Raw genomic sequence first — 16,435 nt, 5'->3', positions numbered from 1 at the left:
GCCTACGTATATGGTACATAAATTATGTATTTCTTAATAAATGAAATAGTCTGCCGATGTGTAAACTTTTTTTCAAACTCAAATACATTGTATTAACCTAATATTGGAAGTGACAAAAGTATCATCATCATCATCATCATCATCATCATCATCATCATCATCATCATCATCATCATCATCATCATCATCGTCGTCGTCGTCGTCGTCGTCGTCGTAACTAGCAGTAACAGAAACAGCTAACCTAACCACACTTTACATGGATTTTGCTGGTTGTGTAACTGTTTCGCCGGCTAGCTCAGTCGGTTGCGCGTCAGATTGGCACGCAGGCGGCCTGGGTTCGATTCCCGGGCGGGCCAGATACTTTCGTGGAGATCATTAATAGCAATTTTCAAATTTTTAAAACTTTTTTTTTCGAAAGTGTATTTTCACCAAAATCCGATTTAAGAGATTTTGAGCTCTTTAAAATGAATATATCTCTCCAAAAATAAGGATGTTTGACTGGCTGCTTTAGACAGGTGTGACTGTATTCCTAAACATTACTTTGTAAAGTTGATTTGTCGTTCCGACGTCATATTGCTGAGAAGCCGACAAAGCTTTGAAGTTTCCGATTTTTTCTTTGATAACGTGCCGCTTTAAAAAGGCGGGAATTTTGCACACGAGTCTTACTCAGAAGTCAGTAACCATATTTGACTTGGCGGTCGGCAAGAAAAGTTGTGATTTTCGACTAGAAAGAATTGAAATCCAAACTTTCTTCAAACTTCAAAAGAATTCTTGACAGTAAGTACTGTACATAATTTTAATTTTCAGTTGTCTTAATATGCATTGATGTTTTAACATGCATTGATTTTTATGTTTTATGCCCCCCCCCCTCAGAGTGCATTTGCAGTTGTCCGTCCGTCTATCCAATTGTCCGTGGCATTCCTTCCGGGTGCGTAACTCCTAAACTGCTAAAATATTTAAGCTACAGTCATTTTTTCGAAAGTGTATTTTCCACCAAAATCAGATCGAGCTCCTGTAATCTGTAGATTTGAACATTTTAAATTTTATGGAGTTTATAGGTCTTTGACCTTCGAACCCTGCCTAGTCGTGACTTCTGGTGAGCGACCTAGGCCCCCAGGGCCCCTTCTTTATATCCCTTCCATCCACGTAGCATTGGTTTCTACAGACCGTTTGTCCGTTGACCGCCATAAGTTTGCCCGCTATTTTTCCCCTGAATTTGAATTCGGTTGGATTTCAATGAAACTTTACATGAAGTACTTGCTACTTTCATTGCGCATATTGCCCTGAAGTTCGGATTGTAAATTTTAGCGGAGCTATCAGACGAGTGATTTTAGCTCAGCTCATGTCGTGAGACATTCGTTTTCGACACGCGGTGTTTAATACAAGCTCTATTAACTAATGAAGTATAAATGTATAATAACTTATTATATTATTTCAGATGAAGGAAGCAATTAGGAGAAAAAGGAAGCAATTAGGGTGCTTGCCCAGGTCGAAGTACGACATTATTGTCAGATGTTTAAACGGATCGTTCGATGTCCCTGTGAAGAAACGGACACCTGAAGAGAATAATTGTTTGGCCATGATTAGAAAACGTAAGGACTTCGAGCTTGGTGACCGGGGTTCTTTATTGTGTGGCGGAAAGCAAGTCCTTGTGAAAGAAGATCTTCCTAGATTTGTTGAGAAGATGTTCATGGAAAACAAAGGATGTGGAGCAAGGGTTATTTACAACAAACTGAAAGTAAATTACACGGGGTTCTCGGAACAAGCTATCCTTGAAATACTGTACAATAGCAAGTATTACCATGAGAAGTATCCGAGATTTACAAACAAGCCAAAGCCAAAGACAATTACAGAAGAGGAACCAGGCAAAAGATGGCAGATTGACATAATTAACATGAAAAATCAAAGTGTTAGCTACAAGGGGTCCACATACAGTTATATTCTACAAGTCGTGGACGTTTATTCTAGGTACGTTATGCCAAAACCCCTGAAAACGAAGAGTTCGCGTGAAGTTGCAAAGGCATTAGAGGACGTGTTGATGGTTAACCTTGCCCCTGACATCATCCAATGTGACAACGGACTGGAATTTAAAGGCCCTAGTATGAAACTTTTGTTGAACAAGTACAACATCAAAATGATCAATAGTAGGCCGTATCATCCTCAATCACAGGGCAAGTGTGAAAGGTCAAACAGTGTTATAAAGGCCAAGATTCTATTTGCAACAAAAAGTAAACGTGGATTTAACTGGGTCGAAGGGCTTCAAGATTTAGCCTATGCCATAAACACAAGTTTCAAACGAGTTCTTGGGGGTCTCACGCCCTTTGAAGCCTACTACGGAAGAAGTCATGTTTTTACCAAAGAACGTCATAGTTCTCGTGAAATAAAGAAAACCATACGGCGAGCAAATAAAAAGGCTTACAGGTCGCTGTTGAAAAACGCAACTTCCCCAAGCAAGTACAAAGTAGGAGAGACAGTATTAATTCGCTATCCCTTTCGAAAATCCAGGGTGCCAACCAAAAGATATGTTATCGAAGGCAAGGTAGAAAAAGTAAAACGAAATGGTGTTTATATCGTGTCATTTCAAGTACCGAACAAACCCGAACTTGGATTCGTAAGCAAATCGGTTGGGGTCGAAAACATGACTAGCCTAACTGTTGCGTTAGAGAAACAACGAAAAATTAAAAAACATTCATTAAAACAGAACCGCTCAGAGAAACAAAATCACAGAACTAAGTACTATCATGTTTTAACACACCATGAAAATCTGCAGTTGTTGGATGGGGTGAATATTGCCATGGACCCAAATCCGGATGGAAATTGTCAATTTGCTGCTATATCGCATCAACTTGGTAAAATTGGTATATACAAAGACGTAGATGCTTTACGTAAGGAAGCAGTCCATCACATTGTAGAAAACAGATATTTCTATGAAACTTTTGTCTATGATGAAACATTTGATGAATACGTTAAGAATATGTCTAAGAATGGGACATACGGCGACAACCTCACGCTCATTGCACTTATGAGAGAATATAATTTGCAGTGCCTGGTAGTTTCTACCCGAGGACTAGAACACTCATCAATTGTGTCAGCATATGGAAAGTTCGATGGTGATGTTGGAACAATTGCATTGGGGTATTTCCCAGAAGGATTTGGCATGCATTACGTTAGTATCCGTATCAATCAACGCGTGTACAAGGACATAATATCACGCTTAGAACAGTCGTATGACAACGGTGACTCTGGCGACAGCGCTGCGTCTGGCGACAACGCTGCGTCAGGCGACAACGCTGCGTCTGGCGACAACGGTGACTCTGGTGACAACGGTGACTCCGGCGACACCGCTGCGTCTGGCGACAACACTGCATCTGGCGACAACGCTGCGTCTGGCGACAACGGTGACTCTTGCGACAACGGTGACTCCGGCGACAACGGTGACTCCAGCGACAACGGTGACTCCGGCGACAACGGTGACTCCGGCGACAACGCTGCGTCTGGCGACAACGGTGACTCCGGCGACAACGCTGCGTCTGGCGACAACACTGCATCTGGCGACAACGCTGCGTCTGGCGACAACGGTGACTCTTGCGACAACGGTGACTCCGGCGACAACGGTGACTCCAGCGACAACGGTGACTCCGGCGACAACGGTGACTCCGGCGACAACGCTGCGTCTGGCGACAACGGTGACTCCGCCGACAACGGTGACTCTGGCGACAACGGTGACGTCTCTGTGTGTTCAGCCCTGAAAGAGCTTCAAGATATGATAAACAATAGGAGGGCACAGAAGCGAACGACTTTTCCATTTCTGATGTTACCACTTCACATTCAAGTTGAAATTTTTAAGTTCTGCATACAATCAAACCCGTCAATCCAGTTTGTGTTGGCGAAGGTCGGCAAACCCTTTAGAGATTTAATAAGGTCAATGAGTTTGCAAACACCTAGAATTTACATTCGGCCGGATATTGGACTAGATACTAGTAACAGAAATCCTGTTAGCGTTCGTTTCCTATTAACAAGAGCGGGCAGAAACAGCGGTCTTATTTCGTTTGCGTGTTAGTGGAATCGGTTGGTATGATATCATAGATGTCATGTACAGACATTACAGGTGAAATATACATGTATATCGGTGTTTGGAAACCTGTTATGTTATTTTTGTGATTGATGATTATGTTCTTCTACCGGAAATTTGTTGTCATTTGCTCATTTACTGGTAACTTTTTACGAAGCACATTTGGGATATTTTGGCTGCTACTAAAATGAATGTATATATGTATATTATGTCTTGTCAAAATGCTACAGTTGGATTAAAATTTAAATGCTGTTCTATGTTCTTCAATATTACTTTGAAAAATCCTGTCAGTATACCAATAAATGAAAAAAGTACAAGTTTGTTGAATCTCTTGAATGAAACAAATTATAAAATACAAAATGTAAAATGAATATGTGATGATGATGATGACAAAACATTTGTGATGATGATGATGGTAAAAAAATTGTGATGATGATGGTGGTGGTGATGATGATGACAGTGGTTATGATGATTGGGGTTTGATGATTGTGGTGATGATGATGATGATGATGATAATGATGATGATGATGATGATAACAAACGTTTTGGGATGATGATGACAGCGATGTTTATTGGACGATGATGATGGTTATAATGATGATGATAAGTTTTTAGATGATGATGACGGCGATGTTTATCGGCCGACGATGATGATAATGATGATGATGATAACAAAATATTTGTGATGATGATGATGGCGATGTTTATTGGCCGATGATGATGATGATATTCTCATCGTCGTCATCATCATCACAACATCCTCATTATCGACCGAAAACATCGCTGTCATTATCATCACAAAAAAAACTTTTGTGATCACCATTACGATCATGATAATGGATATGATGATGTTGGTTTTGATGGTGATGATGATGGTGGTGTTGGTAAAGATAACAACGATGATGATCATTGGGGTGTTGATAATTGATGTGATGATGATGATGATGATGATGATGATGATGATGATGAGATAACGATGATGATGATGATGATGATGATGATGATGAGATAACGATGATGATGATGATGATGATTACGATGATGAGTGTGTATCATATTCGGAACGAATGTGGTACATTTTTCATCCGAATATGGTACAAGTTTGTACCATATTCGGTCAGGCATTTTACCCCAAAACTGCAGATACGTATATGGTACAATTAGACAGTTGTACCATATTCGGCCGAATATGGTACAAACTTGTACATATTCGTTTTTGTACCAAATACGGTCCGACACAGCTCAAGGTCTTCTACAAATATAGAAAACAACAAAGGGAGCATAACTTCTCCTTGACGCAAGCCAACAGCATAGCTAAAGTAATCTGAAAATGAAGATAATGATTTTATACATGACTTAAATTTTTGGTACATATCTCTCACAATTCTAAATATTTTGCCTCGAATTCCACATTTAAACATTTTTAGCATATGTCAAGGATTTTAGTTAGCATAACATCTGCCGTCGTTTTGTGTGTGTCTATGATGTCTTTCTTCAGAGAAATCATCGGAGAGTGTTATAAATAATATAATCATAAAAAAAGAAATGATACTTAAAATCTCTTTTGTGGATCAAATACGTGCTGCCGTCTTGTGGTCAAATTTCAAATCCATTTGTGTTCTGTATCAGACAATGATACACGAACATTAACTATTGATATATTCTGGGTAACATGCCCATCAAGCGCCGTTGCAGTACCCAAAGGATTCGAATCATTCGATTTCCATTAATTACACTCGTAGGTAAGGGATTTCAAGCAACATCTGCGATGCATTGACAATTAAAGTGATGTAAAGTAAAGTATTAATGATGTATACAACTTGCCCAATATAGAACGGACAGTTACAAAACATCCAATTATTTCTGCCATTATGTCATTCCGATTAATGGCATACCCCCCCACCCCCCAGCCAATGGTATTTGAGGTGGAAATATTGCATTTCGAGACCGTTCATCATTCGATCAGTATCAATTAGTATTGCACATTAGCGCTGTCTGGAATTCATTCGTTAATAAAGGTAATCTGTATTTCTTTTAAATGTACATAACTGGCTTTGTATATACAAAACGCACCTCAACTGTTTAAACAGTATATAATTTTAATATATTAATACATATAAAATCTTTATTTTATAATGTGTTTATCCAATTGTCATATTTCTAATATGAACATTATTGTTTTATTTGAAGCATACCAATCTAATGCCTTTTATTTTTTATAGTTTTATTATTTTAGTCATTAAAAAACATTGTGTTCATTCGACTACGAACAGGTGATGAATAAATTTTTGAAATGCAAATGAAATAAAAATTAAAATATGAATACTCCTCCTTGTGTAAAACAAGTGAATGTAAATTTCTATTATATGAAAAAACTATAGAATAAATTAAAAGAGTGCAGCATATTTTAAAGACTCCCATCTTTAATATCCAGTAAGTTGTACAAATACTTTAAGGTGAAAACTTATATATAGAAACAATATATACATTTGTATACATTTAGATTTACAGCTCATTACCTTGTAATGGGTTGAGAACACATTATATGAGTCGCGTTCTGAGAAAACTGGGCATAATGCATGTAAGTAAAGTGTCGTCCCAGATAAGCCTGTGCAGTCCACACATGCTAATCAGGGACGACACTTTCCGCCTTAACTGGATTTGTGTGTAGAAGAGACTTCCTTTAAACGAAAAATACCATAAAAGCGAAAAGTATCATCCCTGATTAGCCTGTGCGCACTGCACAGGCTAATCTTGGACGACACTTTTCGCGCATGCATAAAGCCCAGTTTTCTCAGAACGCGACTCAAAAATATGAGTAATTATTCGGACTAACTCATGTTTGTTCTGTTTCGTCATATCGTTACCTCAAAACTTGTGTCCACATAATAGGATTCACCAACCTATAATTGTACGGATAAGCGTTGTCGCTAACCCATTTATGCCTAGTGGACTCTCCCATCCTTGTAAATTGGATCAATTTATTTCCATAATTAGGGATGTCTAGTATATTTATTTCAATAATTAGAATATTTCTTACAGAAATTTCTTTAAGCAAACAGCTCAGACCCTGATGAGACGCCGCATCATGCGGCGTCTCATCTGGGTCTACGCTGTTTGCGAAGGCCTTTTTTTCTAGACGCTAGGCAAAAATGGGTTAAATGTGTCATTTAATTATGCTCTTATGACTACATAATAATTTACCTGTTTCAACCAGTTTGAAAAAAATATACCCAAGTGTTCAGTAATTATTGCAAAATACATGTTAGACCTACCCACTGAGATACAGTGAATCTCATTGTTTCGAATGTATTCGAATTGTGATAAGAAATAACGGCATCTCAATATCGCCCCCTTGGTGAAAAAAGGTACAAAGAGACATTGAAATTAGAATATGGCGATATAATCTTATAATAATTTCACAACTCCGTGATGCTCTGTGAAATGAAGTTGTATTGTATTCTGCCTCTTTTATTCTCTAAACGGTTTACCAATATTGATATCGTGCAAACAAGAATTCCTAGATATTGCAATATGATCCAGATTGTCACCAAAAGTCGCACATCCTTATTGATTGTCACGTAGTAAATAATGGATTTAAATACTTTGTTGTGATGCTTCATGGAAGGAAAGGAAATCACGTATAATATTGTTGTTAATTAAATGTCATTTACCAATAATAGAAAACAATACATACAGTACGAACTTAGGCATAAACTAATGATTAAAGCTTGGATCCCCGTCCAAAAGCGGTAAATATTAAATAGGATAATTTGGGGCCTAAACCGTGTTAAAGCATGCCTTACCTCACAATTAGCCCAGACATTATAAAAACATTAACACATATGTAAAAAAAGTGTATCCTCGTAGCAGCACAGTTCAAATTGAGTTATATACTAAAATAAACAATATATTTGTCAGTTAATAACACATTGACAAAAACCGTGTCTGCTTAATTTAGTGCTATTAAATTTGAAGAGTGTATAGTGTACAATATGTAATGATTCGTTGTTTACAGTTGGTTATACTGGAATCGCAATTGACGTGTGTCAGTCTGCTTGTGGATAGAAAAGTACGATTGCACGATTTAATTTAAAATTGGATTGGTTTATGAAATCACGTATTAACGCATGTTCAAAATGCTTACTTTTTACCCTTTCCGGCATATAATTTCTTACGGTTTGTCAGAATAAACAAAGGTGTCGGACAAAGTACTTGAATACTTTAGCGGACTGAAGTCAAACGTGCATTATTTTGCCGAATGTTTATAATCCGATGTTCAAACGGTTACTCTTTTTTGAAAAGTAACATCATCATTACAAGCCTATCCGACGATGTACTTTTTGCGCTTTTAAACGCACAACTAGCAAGTTTGAATGAATTGCTGAATATAGTATAAAGTTGTGCATATTTATTTGTCATTATACTACGTTCTTTCTTCCTTAAATAATATCTCACGTTCAACTGAAACATTATAGCGTGAATATAACAACTATTTTGACAAACTTTGGTTTAAAATGGTTTTTTCAAACGCACTACACAATTTAAAAACAGTATTATGAGAACATGTTACAAATTTCTGTGCTTATTGCAGATGCCGAAAACTGCAATGTTCGTCGCGTTGGTGTGTGTCGTAGTTATGGCTACATACAACGCCATGGCATTCCCATCGTTCGACAAGTCCCCCTTCCCTGCTAGGTATGTGCAGTCGCCTATCATCACAAACTATTCTTGTATGAAGGACTTATCCAATATCATTAACATCATCTATAACCAATTCATTCTCAGACTACGAGTTACACGTTTATGGTAATGATGATATATGTCATAAAGAAATCGTTATCACAAAATAATTGCAATAAACATATGATTGTTTATTCACGCACTTCCATTAATATGTACTAGTTTATGCAAAGTCTCTTTTACTTTTAGTACGGCAAGAAAAAACTTCGTGTAATTGACTGCCAATATGAGGTCTTATAAAGGCCAGATTTATTTGGAAACAAAAACAACAAGCTCGACCAAAATTTAATTTTAGATTATGGCATCAGCCAATCAGAATCAGATAACACACTGGCATAAATCATGTAACGTTGGAGCAATTGTTCAACCAAATTGGCATGTTCCTACATGACTTATAGATTTTACAGCTTAGTTATTATTTAATGAACAACTACGAAAAAAGGATGAGAATTTAATAATAATTGATTCAAACACAGAGTATGAGTTTGTTGCAGTTTTTTTCTAAAGTTATTGACAGATCTATTTCGTTTCCATAGAGGTAGCTTATGTCGTCCGTTTGTAAGCTCAAATTTGATTGTTGGTTGACGGGTTTAAGGGCTTATTCTAAAAATAAATGCTGGTCGAGCAGCATCTAGATACTGCCGAAGCAGAAAATATGCTGCGCAAGCAGTAATTTGCTGCTCGAATGGCATTTAAATGCATTTTTTCTGCTGCAGCAGAAGTTGAAGTTTCGAGACCTTTGGTGCGCCATGCGCCATACATAAGCGAAAACGTTTTTTTTTAACATAAATTGGAAGCGCAATGAGTCTATGTGTAGGCACAGTGTGTGGCTTCGTCTGCATCTCATGATTAAAATAAAACGAAAACATTTTTCATAAATATCACTAAACAAGTACATTTTTCTGAATATCGGGCCCTCGGAATATTGGACTTTTGAAATATCGGTTCCGAATATATCGGGTCTTCAAATTAATCGATATTCGTAAGATTGGGTAGGCACCGACTTCGCCATTTTAAATAATTAAAATATTTTAAGTAAGGAAAACTTACAAATAATCTCTATTCGCATTACTGATATAATATTTTACTCTATATATTTTAGCGGGTCGTACGGTTGCCAGTGCAGCAAGATCCTGAACCAGGTACAGTTGTGTGACGAGAAATGTACTGCCAAGTTTTACTTCTTTGAGAACGTTAAAGCCGCCTGTCTCGAACAGTGCTCCAAGGACTTCGTCCAATGTGCTGTACTCTGCTAATATGTTTGGATCAAGACTGAACGAGATAACAATTGAATAGATTCGCATAGTCTGCGATAACTTTGACACTAATCGTTTTAAAAACACAATAACTGTTTGTTAGCAATTGTCCAAAAACATGTAATCAAATATTATACCTAGAAGAAATGGATTCTTGTGGAAATCTTACCGATCAAAATGCAAAAACTGCATTAAAATCGACACGCTAGTAATGCTTTGTTAACATTGATAATATGTTCTGTTCGCTATAGGGGATGTCTCTATAGTAAATCGCAACAGCAATGTTTATTATTTTTATATCATTTGTTGTCCAACTTATAATGTAACATATTTCGTTTCAAAAGTAGAAAATCGTTAGTAGATATATTTACATTCTAAATGTTATTAATGACGATTATCCAATGCCGATGAATTGAATAAGATTTCATGGCCTGGGGCTTTCAATTTCAAATGTATGAATACATTAATTGTTTCTAATTTTAGTTGATATTGTTTGAGTTGTTGCAAATGAATTTTAAATAAGATTTCATGGTCTTTGGTTTTAACTCTCAATACATGAATAGATTATTTGCGGCTACGTAGGTTTTATGGTATTACTGTTTTAAAGGTTTTCAGTGTGAAGGTCTGCAAAATGTATATTTAATATAACCAACGTTACACTCAAGTTGCATCAAACGGAGACAAGGACTATCATCTTTATGAGGCCCTTTTATTCAATGCAAGCGACCAATCGCCCGATTTAAACTCAGCTCAAGTGATCACGACACACGTTAATCATCCAAGATAAGGTATCAGCTTTGGAAGGTCACCGAAAAGCTAATCACTGTATATACCTAGTCATAGGGCGCCTAATATTCTGTGTAAATAAAACATAGCATCATAACACCACATTAAAAATCAAAATGCATTGCCAGACAAAACATTTCAATATAACTGAGTTAAACTCCCCAATTTTCGGCGGTTAAACAAAGCGATAGATCTGTAAATTTGCGAGGCATAATAAAATGAAAAAAGTAGCAAGTACATTTGGTCTTTAAAATTTCACCACGAACTGCCATTTAGAAACCGTATTTGGTTTGTTGAAAGTACTGTAACAAAATAAACCTACATTGTATTACACATGTTTCTATACAACTGAATAAAGTAACTTATTTTCGAAACATAGAGAATTTTATTATTGATAAACAAAAACAGTTAACCTAAGTTAACCTTATTATATTATTTCAATAGGAACGAGTGTGCCAACCGTTAATTAAATGAATGACATTTATTCTTGCATATTTTCCTTTGAGTGCATGTGCGACAACATCGACATAGAATGATGACAATGAAAAAAACTATTAATTCACGTGAGTTGTTTCGAAGGAAATTGGAGACTGTTTACAACACACTAGATAACATAAAGGAGCACGCAAAGGAATTTGACGTAAAGGAAATAGTGAAGGTAAGACCAGTGCATGAAATGGAATGACAGTTTTTAACACAAAGACTTATGCGAAGTTGTTCAGGATAACAATTCAATTATGAGAAAGTAAACTCATTCAACAAACCAATTGGATATTTAAAAAAACGTCTGTTAAAGAAATACAGACTGAAAAATGAAATACACTTATCAAAACACATAAAAAGTGTCGGCCATGATTAGAATGTGCGGACTGCACAGGCTAATCTGCGACGACATTTTACTCACATGCATTAAGGCGCGTTTTCCCAGAGTTGCGGCTCATATGATAGCTAAACATTACTACTGTCTCACTTAGCTGATATAATAGCTAAACATTACTACTGTCTCACTTTGCTCATTATGAGGCTATATGGCATTTCTTGTTGCCCACGTTTAGAACCAGGTAGCGACGAAACGATGTATTTTAAAACATTTTCAATAGATTTTGCAACATTGATGTTGAGGTTATTATTTTATATAAAGATTGACGTAGCACATGTTGGTATTCATATCAATGCACCATGCGTTCAATAGCTGTTTGGTGAATATCAGGTTTAATATTTATAGGAAAAAATTATCGTTAGAACTTGGATAAAAAAGGATCGTTACTCAAATTATTTTGCGTACACTGCAATGCTGTCATGAAGATTAAATGGATTGATCAGAATTAATAAATAGCTGTATTGTGAATATCTGGTTTAATATTTATAGGAAAAAAATTATCGTAAGAACTTGGATAAAAAAGTATCGTTACTCTTTTTTTTTGCTAACGCTGAAATGCTGTCATGTAGATTAAATGGATTGATCAGAATTAATGTGGTACCCGTGTCATCATGTATACATAACCATAACGTGAATGTGTTTTGTTCACACAGCTTGATTCTCTGATAAAACAAGTAGTAAAACACGTTTGAATCAAACTCTTCAAGTGATCGAGTAAGAAAACAACGTTGTCATTGGAAGTATATTACATTACTGTGGATAAAGTGACGAGGTAATGAATTAGTTTCAACTTAAATCCCTTATTGAACAAGTTAAAATGTGCGCTAAGCTATAGCAGCATGTACATAAAAACACGTACATGACGATATGATGAGAGTAAGGCATAAACTGTCACATGATCAATCGTTGCTCATTAAGTCTTAATCACATGGCACAGATAAAACAAGTAAACGGAACGTACGAATGTAAGACCGTACAAACATATAGATTTAACAAAACACACCGCACAAACTGAGAATCGAACGGAAATAATACGATCTGACCAACAGGCAGTAATCAACCTAAACCTCAATCTACGAATCAATACCGACCGACGAGCAAATAGTTCGACAGAAAGACAGACAAACATAAAACAGACACAACTTTGCGCAATATCATGCTACACATTTCTATGGGTAATTACGCTTATTATTAATTTCAGGTCTCATACAATATCTATATGGGAATAGGATTCGCTCTAGCGAATTGAATAATGATAATTGCTCCTGATGGTGTTGTCATCGTGGATGTGACGGAAAGTTACGAAGCCGCAGCGAAAATTCTCGCCGAGTTTCGGAAAATTACGAAGCCAATCACTGACATCGTCTACACGCACAGCCACTCAGATCACACATACGGAGCAAAAGTTATAATAATAATAATAATAATAATAATAATAATAATAATAATAATAATAATAATAATAATAATAATAATAATGACGATGATGATGATGAGGATGATGATGATGATGATGATGATGATGATGATGATGATGATGATGATGATGATGATGATGATGATGATGATGATGATGATGATGATGATGCTGATGATGGTGGTGGTGGTGATGATGATGATGATGATGATGATGATGATGATGATGATGATGATGATGATGATGATGATGATGATGATGATGATGATGATGATGATGATGATGATGATGATGATGAGTTTTAGTTTTATTTGTTTTAAAATTATATGTGTATTCTTGTTTAAATCTTTGACAGTTAATTTGAAAATCGTCCTTTTGTCAATTTGGAACAAGTTCTTGTAAAGTTGCTTTTAATTCCTAATATATACGGAGATAAGTGTACATTCTCAAATACGCATAGGTATGGCTTTATTTTGATCCTGATCTCATGTCATATGCAGGCGTTTATCGAAGATCTTAGCATACCACCGCGAGTGTGGGCACATGAGTCCATCACCAAAGGCTTCGGGCAGTACTTTTATGGACGGAATCAGGCGCACTACGCCCAATCAATGCGACAGTTCGGGGTGTTCCTGCCTGACCATATGTCCTCTGGTATTGGGATCAGTCTAAGATATGGGGACGGGTCTTCGACATTGGCCATAAAGTACCCAGACACGTTTATTAAAGGCGACGGGGAGAATGCCGTTATAGCGGGTATACGTTCATTGAGATGTTAAAATCATCAAAATCATGCAAATACTAAAACTATTTAAAATAAATACATAAATATCAGTTAGTGTCGATATTCTGTATCGCGCATATAAATGACGATTTTAAAGGTATATTGAATAGTCATAAAATGAACGGATAATAACGATAATATGATTTTCTGAATATATGAATATACATATTTGTTGGACTTCCATTGAGATTCGTTCATATCCCTGGAGAGACAGATGATCAGATTGGCGTATGGATACCCAGCGAGAAAGCATTCCTGTGCGCTGACGACCTGTACAAGGCCTGTCCCCAAGCTATATGCCATCCGCGGTACCAGCAGCAGAGAATTAATGCAGTGGGTCCAGCTCTCGATAAGATTATTGATTTACAGCCCGCCATGCTGGTGCCTAGTCATACTCGGGCAGTAATTTGACACGCCGAGGTGGCTGATCAACTACTGATACACCGCTGATGAAAATCGGAAATATGCTAAAGCTACCTGTAAAACTAGCAAAGAATCCATACCTTCGTGAGTTCTATGGCACCGTTAAATGGTCAGCAAAATCCGTGTTTACGTATTATGAAGGTTGGTTTAGCGGCGATCCTGTTGATTTAGATCCGCTTACCCGGGGTGAACGCGCAGACCGGATGTTTGAACTAATAGGTAAGGATGGAATTTTGGATGCAGCAAAAAAGGCTCTTAAAAATGAAGGCGAATGACCTTAGAGTTGAGGCCTTAATCAAGTTTCGTTCATGACAGCCCAGTTACAACGGACTCAGTTATTATCTTACTTCGGCTATGAAGATTGCTTCAGGTTTGAAATTGACTTCGCCTGGTGCAGCAAAATTGGCGCTTATTTCGGAATTCCCACTTAAATATCCACTGTCCGCATTCCCAACTATATTTCGTGCCGAGGAATGTGAAACACGAAACGAGATCGTTTATTTCCTTTTTCACGATCCTGTATCACACAACTACGTTCGGTTCAGAAATGGCGTTGTAATTATCCGCCATGAGGTGCCACATACCTGAGATATAAAAGTTTCTTCGAGTGTTTCATCTTGGAAGCAGATCCTGACAGGCGAATCTAGTGCCGTGGTGATGCTTACTACGGGGGAAATCTCCATAGAAGGCGGAATTCTTGCTCTCAAGTCATTAATGGGATGCTTTGACAGGGATATTAAATACAAAAACTTTTAATTGTTTCTTAGAATGCGATAAAAGACAATGTACGCTATTCAGACGCCTGTCTTCTTATGACGGTTATTCACTGGTGACTGCGGATTCATTTAAAGTTTTGGTATAATGCTACATTCTTTAAATGCCCGTCCGTAGAGCGCAACATTACCGCAAGTAGAGTTTCCAATTGCGGAAGCTTGTCGAAATTACAATAATAAACTATATACTACTTAGAAACGGGTATTATTCAATTAAAAGCAATACATGCATCATGCTTAAACCATTACTGATGAAAACCAATTATTTTGTGTTGTGTTTTATTGAAATCATAATTAAATGCTTATATATACATGTAAAATATACTTAAAAACATTAACTAAATTTGGTCATTAAATAATAATTCTACAATTCTTTCAAAAATTGGAAAGAATGAAAACATAAAATAGAATTACATGTGATTTTTATATCTTATACGCCGATTGAAAAGATTTGAGCATCGCTCCGGGAAAATGGGGCTTTTTCCGGGAAACGTTTTTTTTCATGTGCGATTAGTGTCGTTTCAGATTAGCCTGTGTTATCCGAACAGGCGAATCAGAAATGACGCCTTAACGTGATTTTCGCTGACAACAAACGTTCAATAAAAATGAAAAGGGTCTTCCCTGATTGTGTGGACTCGGCAATGACTAAGAACCACCTACAACATATTTAATTTTATTCTACAATGAAAGCGATGTAATGCGTAGTTTTTCCAAAGACAATCAATTTAATTCATTCAAAGCTTTAACAAAACCAGTACATATATTGACGATATGCTTAATATAGATTAATAACACACATATTGATCAATTAATTAACAGTTTTTCTCAGAGCATTTCTCTTACATACATCTAATTCGCCAAGTATTGATGATGCATTTCTAGATTCACACCTTATTATCAGCTAGAACAAAGTTCAAACTAGTCTCTGTGACAAACGTGATGATTTTATTTTTTTCATTGTTAAATTTTTCCTTTTTTAGATGGTTTTATTGCGAAAAGACCTTCCTATGACATATATGTTTTAATGTTAGTTCGCAATGCAAGATTATGTGAAGGAGTAAATGATTTTTAAAAATGTAGTTTTTCTCGAAGTATTCATTATTAAAAGAAGGATATTTATTTCAATAACTCTGGGTTTTAAATATTATGTATCGTTACTGGTTAATTGGATTTCGCACTGGCCCTTTTGAAGTAAAGTTGTGAAACAATCGCGTTAATTAGAGGAAACCTAAATGGAAGCTAAAAGTTGTTGATAAACATCTACATAAATATCGCTTGAAAGGAACTTTTCGTAAAACTTA

At 36.5% G+C, this 16,435-nt stretch overlaps 1 pseudogene; it reads left to right on the top strand.

The window, feature by feature from the left end:
* Positions 1–8,729: 8,729 nt before the first annotated feature.
* On the top strand, positions 8,730–14,636 carry LOC127844743 (linear primary-alkylsulfatase-like; annotated as a pseudogene).
* Positions 14,637–16,435: the final 1,799 nt, after the last annotated feature.

This window comes from Dreissena polymorpha, chromosome 9 (assembly GCF_020536995.1).
Source record: "Dreissena polymorpha isolate Duluth1 chromosome 9, UMN_Dpol_1.0, whole genome shotgun sequence".
Classification (NCBI taxonomy): Eukaryota; Metazoa; Mollusca; class Bivalvia; order Myida; family Dreissenidae; genus Dreissena; species Dreissena polymorpha.
This window is presented reverse-complemented; position numbering and strand designations above follow the sequence as displayed.